At 44.0% G+C, this 7,534-nt stretch overlaps 1 long non-coding RNA gene across 1 annotated transcript; it reads right to left on the bottom strand.

Moving 5' to 3' along the window:
* Positions 1-1,099: 1,099 nt before the first annotated feature.
* On the bottom strand, positions 1,100-7,246 carry LOC111739658. The gene is made up of 2 exons (XR_002780337.1): positions 5,477-7,246; positions 1,100-4,209 (listed from the first exon to the last, which is right to left on the bottom strand). It is a non-coding gene; the product is annotated as an uncharacterized LOC111739658 (long non-coding RNA).
* Positions 7,247-7,534: the final 288 nt, after the last annotated feature.

Below are 7,534 nucleotides of genomic sequence, written 5' to 3'. Positions count from 1 at the left end.
AAATTCTGGAAATGGAAATGGTGATAGCTGCCTAACAATGTGAGTGTACTTGGTGTCGATTATACGCTTAAACTAGTCAAAATGGTAAATTTTATGTGTATTTTCTACAAAAAAGTATCTTTAGATGATGACAGTTGTGCTCAGGAATCTGGCAGAGGTCATACCTATTTGAAAACTGGATCTGCTACTTTGCAGCCGAGTGACTTGGGAGAATCTCTTAACCTCTGAAGTGCTCTATTTAGTTTCCCCTTTTGTAAAATGAGGACGTCACTACCTCACAGGGGTGCTGTCAGGATTTCCAGGTTTTTAAAGTAAAATGCCCAGTATAGGGCCTTTGACAGCGTCAACTCAGCAACGATGGGTTATTTTAGCAGCTTTAGTGGAAAAAAAAGGTAGTAGGTTATCATTAAAAAAAAAAAACAACTGAAGAGAGGTGGAAAAGCCTTAAAGTATACGCACAGGCACCAGGAGACAAGGGAACCCGCAAAAAGGAGGGATGGCAGAAAGGGAGGGGCAGTCTTGGCTTCTCAACAGTTCGTGAAGAACTCTCCTGAAAGAGAGAATTTCGTTTACTAAAAGCTCAGGGTGAAGCGTGTGACACAGATGCTTAGAAAACGCGATCGCAGGTCCCCAGTGACAGTCTGGTTCACCTGCCACGATTCTAAGAACACTCTTTCAGGCTTACGAATAAACAGGAGCGCTTCCAGAAGAGGCATCCCGAGAGGTGAGATGGGGGGCGGGTTCCGTGTAAAGGCGTCAGGTGCTCGAACTCAGGTAGCGCAGTCACATTGCAGATTTTACAGGAGCAGGTATTACACCGGAAGGGGGTGGGGGCGGTGCCAGGAACGGTGACTTTTACGGTATTTTCCCCTCTAAGAGTCTACGATTCTAAATGGAAATGTTTAAACTCGGGATCTCTGGAAAGACAACACTGCTCCACAGAGAGCTAAGCGTGGAAAGCTGTTCTGGGAAAATCTCTTTGGATAACGGCAGTAAAAACTCTTGAGCAAAAGCAGTTAAGACGATTTCCAAAGTGTGTACTTCTAACTGGCAAATTCGTTTCAGGCAAAAAGAAAAAAACACACTTAAAACCGACAAGCACAAATAAACCAACTTTAATAGATTATTTTGTATTTATATAGCGCCTTCTTCAAGAACTTTAGATGCTTTACAGACATTATATCTAATTAATCCCCACAACAACCCTGTGAGGTAGGTATTACCCCCATTTCACCAGATAGGGAGACTGAAGCACAGAGAGGGTAAGTGACTTGCCCAAGGTCACACAGTTAAGTCCACTGAGGAGCCGGGACCCGAGCGCCTCAGCCTCCCAGCTCCCAGGTAATCGCCTCATGACAGAATCTTTAATGAAAGTAGCTTCAAAGAAAGTATCAAGAGTAGTATGTCATGAAAACGAGGTCTTTCCACTGCTGTCAAGGAAAAAACCCTACACTGATGGTTCGCGGCAACACGGACCCACCTATTACACGTTTCCTTTGCTCCCTTTTCCTGAGTCACGTGGCTCCTGCCTTCCGTAATGTTCTACAGGTAACGTTTCCAAGACAGAAGCCATACGACTGAGAAGTGAGGCTTGATTTAGAATATTTACCTTTATGATAATTTATAGAGATTTTTATTCCAATGTACAAAATACGGGACAGCCATCCCAACAAACACGGACACACAGAGAGCAATCGGCCACCACTTACGACTTCCGGCCACCCTCATTTAACCACTCAGCCGACAGACAACCTCAGACGCTTTCTGTACGCATCACCCTTCTCGCTGCGGTCCCCCCAACCCCGGCCCTAGATGTTTTTAAAGCATACTGAGTTTCTGAAAAGCTTCCCGACGTTTTACTCAGATGCAGCTGCATGGACAGTAAAAAGTAAACTGAAAACCATCGCCCACGGCCCCTCCTCTGACAAATCATACTACGAAATACGGTGTGGACGGTGTGTGGCCGCGGAACTCCACGAAAAAGCCGTAACTTGCTGTAACGTGAAACTTAACCTTGGCCTTCCCTGTGAGATGCGCGACGCAGCTTTCTGCACCGCACCTCTGCACGACTGACCGCATCTTTCTCGCACGTGCGGTGGCCTGACACGTGCGAACGGACTCAGCTTCACTCCGCTCTCCTCCCCTGTGCCGAAAGCTGCAGAAATACAGCTCGACATTCCCACACAAGTTGCTCTGAGCCCTCGAAAAGAAAAACGTATCCGGCTCGACCGCTGTGGTCTCCCCACACTCTTGGCTCTGGCTGTCTGTGCGATGCTGGCAGATGTGGCTACACGATCTGCACGGAACAATTTCAGCCGGGGGAAGGCTTTAGAAACTACACCTTGGGAAGCAATTTGTCAAAACACGTCACCGTTTCTGCCGGCACATCTGTTAAACAGCCCAGTTAGCTACGGGGCCCTGCTGAAGATATGTTCATGGAACGAACAGGTGAAGTCATTTCCTGAGCTAAAAAGATACAAATAATAAATGTTAATAATAGCAGCAGACAAAAACATTCCTTTTTGTTGTTTTTCGTAGTCAACAGTATTAGTAAAATTAGAAAATTACAGCAATTAAAAAAAAGATGACTGCCTGAAAAGGTTCATCGAGAACATCCATGGCCTGATTGATTGCTAGTATTCTGAACGTATATTCGATTATTTTCTGCAAGTGGCTTTCAGCTACTGTCAGAGAACTGTGATGCGCGGACAAGTGTCAACTGCAATAATTTACACACGGCACGTTACACACACACTGCTTCAAACTCCCGACGGAAGGGAGTCTTAACAAACATCAAGTTTAACTTCCAGAACACTCTTCCAGGAAGGTGTGTAAAGGCGGAGCGGGGAAGAGGACTTGCTTGTGTATTCCTGGTCTACGCCATTAAAATCTGACCGTCAGAGGGTTTTTGGCTAACCACCCAGGCTGCTGAGGTTTCAGCGACCGGATTTCTTCTTTCCCAGGTAAAGAATGACGCCTGAAAATAACAACTGCTACGACATGAATTTTCCAAACATGGCCTCAACTTGAAACATCAGAGTATTTAAGAAATCTAAAGACTGGTATATCACCACTGCACCGGAATTTCTTTTACCATTCCAACAACTATAAGGGAATTCTTGATAGTTTCTTATTTTACTGAAATTAAAGCTGAATGAAATAACTGACTTATCAACTATAACAAAAGGACAACTATTTAGCCAGAGATATCAGTTCCTCCTGTAAAAGAATATTTACCTCCTCCTTGCGATGTTTTTTAAAGAATCTTACTGATTTCAAATAGAGTTGAAAAATCCATCTTAAAAAACAGAAACAAACGAAAGGACTAGTTAAACTGACAAAAAGTAGTAAAAATATGCTCAGATTTACTGACAGACTCATGGGCGCTTCATACAATACTTAGACTCTACCAGTTTTAAGTAAAATAAATAAGGAAAAAAATTCTAATTACAAAGCCAGTCTTTCCCCTTGGGGAAACAAAAAGCCGCTTTTGACCAATTGTTCCCTACATATACATACACTGTATATTATTATAAGCTTCTTCAGAGAAGCAGAACGTATTTGTCTTCCTGACACTGGAGTCCAGTAGCTGTTAGTTTGCTTTACGTCAGGAAGGCCAACTGCGAGTGTTGGGCCCACGAGTATGTCTGGTTTACGCACGAGAAGACCACTGACTACTCTTTCTATTCATCGCTTAACGCAGGCGACGGGACGCGGTGCCTGTCACCTCCTAAACCCGCGACGCGACCTCCCCCGGTTCTCGTGCTTCTTGCTGCGCCCCAAGGAGTTCAAACCATCGCCGGTGCAATTAATAAAGAGCAAATGCGTGTCAATTACTGGAAGGCTGTTTGACAAGAGGAGCTGCTATCTCTGCTGTCACTTCCTCGTCGTATGGAACTGCACAGACGACATGATACCTGAGCGAATAAATCAACTACCATGATAGGAAGAGCTTGTTCATCCACAGTCTTTGCTTTATTGTGTGCAAAGTATGCTACTGCCCCCTGAGCTTCCTGCATTTCTCTTTTCTTGAAAAATCAGTGCATGATCCTTTCCAAAGTAACCAGAGAAGAAATGAGGCAGAAATCTCTCCATCGCGGTTCCCCCTCAGTCCCGAGACTGATAGAAAAGGATGTAACCAGACTCAGAGTTCTTTGAGATATCTGACGTCAACCCGTAGAATTCTTCAATAGCTTGTGCATCTATTTTCTGGGAAGCAAAATGTAAACGTTAGTACATCGGTGAGCTCCTGGAACTGCTTAAATCCAGTAAAATCATCAGCGTCTCTTAGAAACATTCCCTTCATTTCCTCATCTATAAAACAGCTCTTACACATCAGGAGCGGCTTAAATTAAAAAGACTGATAGTACCAAGTGTCGGTGAGAATACGGAGCTACTCTCACACACAGCTGGGGGAGGTTTGAAATTGCACGGACGACATGGGGAAATGTCAGCACTTCCTTGCAAAGCTGGACACGCAACTACCTTTTGATCCAGCAAGTCTATCCCTGGGAATCGGCTGAACTATATGAAATCACTAATTGTCAGCCATTCGGGACCTATGCAAATGGCCATTTCATGTAGTCCAACCTTATATACACCCAAGAAAATGAGTGCATACGTCCAGCGAAAGACTTGTACAAGGATAATCAAAGCAGTTTTATTCATAATAGTCAGCAAGAGACAAAAAGCCGAGTTTCTAACTTGGTCTAGTCATACGATGGAAAAGTACACGGCAATGACGAGCTCCTACCACAGGCCACAAGAATGATCTCACAGATACAATGAGTGGAAAAAGCCAGACACAAAAGGAGTCATACTTGATGGGTCCATTTAGAGGCAAGCATAGGCATTATGAATCATAATCATAAAAGTCAAAATAGTGGGTTCTAGGGATGGCAGGTGGGGGGAGGAGAGCTGGGGGGGGGGCTGACCAGAGGCATGATGGAGCCTGCTGGGGTGCTGAAAATGTACTATATCTTGATCTGGATGTGTGCATGTGTGTATGCACAGGTGCACGCACGTGTGTGCATGCACGCACAGGTGCACGCACGTGTGCACGTGCATGCATGCACAGGTGCACGCGTGTGTGTACGTACATGCAGGCACAGGTGTGCACGTGCATGTATGCAAGCCCATGCAAAAATTCAGCAGGTTGTTGCTCACGATCTGTGTGATTTATGACAGGTGTGTCATAGCTCGATAAATCACTTCTTTAATAATTCGTTTGTTATAACTAGCTCTGTTGGTGAAAGCTATTCCTTGTTTCAGTCTCGACATTGTCAAAGTCAGATGACAATCCACACACTGGGGTCTGATGTCAAGGAGCATGAAGTGGGGATCAGATTCGTCTTAAGACCTAGACATTTGTCTAGTGGTCACCACTCGTCACCCGTGAATGAGAAGCTGGGAGAAGAAAGCGAAGAGTGAAATACACACACAGCTTTGAAGAAAAATAAACGAAGAAACTACTTACTTCTACAATATCGTCATCAAACAATAACCAAAAATCATGACTCTTAACTATTGCGATATAATGGCCTCGATTGGGACCACTGAAACAAAGAGAGAGAAAAGTTAGTTTTAGAAAATATTCATTAACGTTACTCTTCTATGCCCTAAATTTCATGTTCTATGAAGTAGAAAAACCAAAACGGACGAAAATACTCCTTACCTATTCCTTTTCTCCAAATATCAAGCTACATGGATTGCGACTGGCATTCGATTTTAAAATCAAATAATTAGGACTCTACAACCAGTATTCTATAAAGCTATGGTATTAAAATTCTCTACTGTCTTTGTAATAATTTTAAATTATTTTTTGAAATAATTTTCAAATTTGCTTCTATGAAAGATTCATATAAAAACTTCTAGCATTTTCGGTGGGAGGAGAGGGGATCGCAGCCAGAACATGCTGAGTTAAACCACAAAACAAAACATGCAGAATTGTTTCTAAGTCTCACTCCCCTGGCGATAATCTTCCTCTTGAGGAAAGATCCCACATGATGTTCGAAAAGGCAAAAAATATATATATATGTGTGTGTGTGTATATATCTCTCAAATCTACTGTTCCGAAAACAAGCTTGAACTTCATAAACTTCTTTAAAAACAAATGACATTTGCCCAATGATCAGCACTATCTTGAAGTATAATTATTACTATAACTGCCTCTGCATCTCGTTATAAACAAATGTGGAATAGAGAAATCTCGATATGTGAAAAATAAAGGAGAGCTTGCTTTATAAAAGGACATGGTGAAGATTTTAAACTCTCGATTACTCTGGTTTCTCTTCAGATCGTATAAATCTTTCGCCTTTTAAACTCGATTTGGCTTATGATTATAAAAACTTATATGTTTTATTAAAGTGTAGTTCTGTAATGGATATAACAGAATGTGAAGTAATTTTCAACAAAAATTATTCTTATGGCGAATATTATTTTACAAGGTGTGACCTCAGACACTAGAATAAGCCACTTCCTGCGTTTCCTGTGTCAGACCCTTCGGTCCTGCAGGTGAGATGAATATCTAGATGACAGAATGATACACAAACAAGAGGACTCTTTCTTGACAGAGAAAAAAGCTTTTAATGCTAAGATAGGTTTATTTTTGCCGTTTCTATAGAGTTCATTTAAAAATTTATAGTGAGGAGGGTAAGAAATGAAAAAAACATTTTAAGGGGGCGGCTGTCTCCACTGTCTAATCGCTAGTCTGAAGAACAGGAGACAGGAGTTAATTACAGACGCTAACGGTAAGGTGAAGAGCTGAGGCTAATAAATCTAACACGCTCGGTGCGCCACGCGCCATGCCCGATGTGTGCGTCACTGAGCTGGTCGCTGGGGCATCAGAGAGGGCCCCGGCGACACTCTGCCCTGAGGACATTGGCAGCTGAGTAGGTAACTGCTCCGAAGCACACGCAGAGCGGGAGAGGATGTCACAGCACAGCCACAAGGACAGAGAAACCGGGAGACCTCAACCTGGGAAGGGAGAGGGGACAGGGAGGAGGCCGAGAAAGGCCGGTCATCCGGTGGAGCTGGGGTCCGAGATGGGCTTTAAGTATAATATAGAGCATAACGACAAAAGTGAAAAACTTAGCAAACCTTTGTTGGAGGTCCACTGCATGCCAGGCATTAGGGAGACAGCGAGCAAGCTGCACTGGCACAGACATGCAGAAAATGCGATTCCCCAGCAGTCAGAGGCGGCGGGCAAAGGGCACTAACTACCCTGTACCCTGGCAGCTACAGGGAAATCGCATCAAAAAACAAACATTTTTTTAATTTAAATATTTTGTCGTTAACGGACACATTATTTCCTGTTTCAAAAAGTGCCCGTTCTCGTAAGGGACGCGGACATACAGACTGACCAGCGTGACACACTACGAAGCGGCCAGGAAGGGCCGGGAGCGCACGCAGCACGTTCGTTACGTGACCGCAGCGCTGTGGCCCCGGGGTAAACTGAGGCTGCAGAGAGCGCACGGAGGAAGCCGGAGGGGGCAGGGGAAGGACGGACGTCTGTGCTGAGCGGGGGGTCAGCAGC

Source organism: Pteropus vampyrus, unplaced genomic scaffold, assembly GCF_000151845.1.
Source record: "Pteropus vampyrus isolate Shadow unplaced genomic scaffold, Pvam_2.0 Scaffold52, whole genome shotgun sequence".
In the NCBI taxonomy this organism is placed as follows: Eukaryota; Metazoa; Chordata; class Mammalia; order Chiroptera; family Pteropodidae; genus Pteropus; species Pteropus vampyrus.
This window is presented reverse-complemented; position numbering and strand designations above follow the sequence as displayed.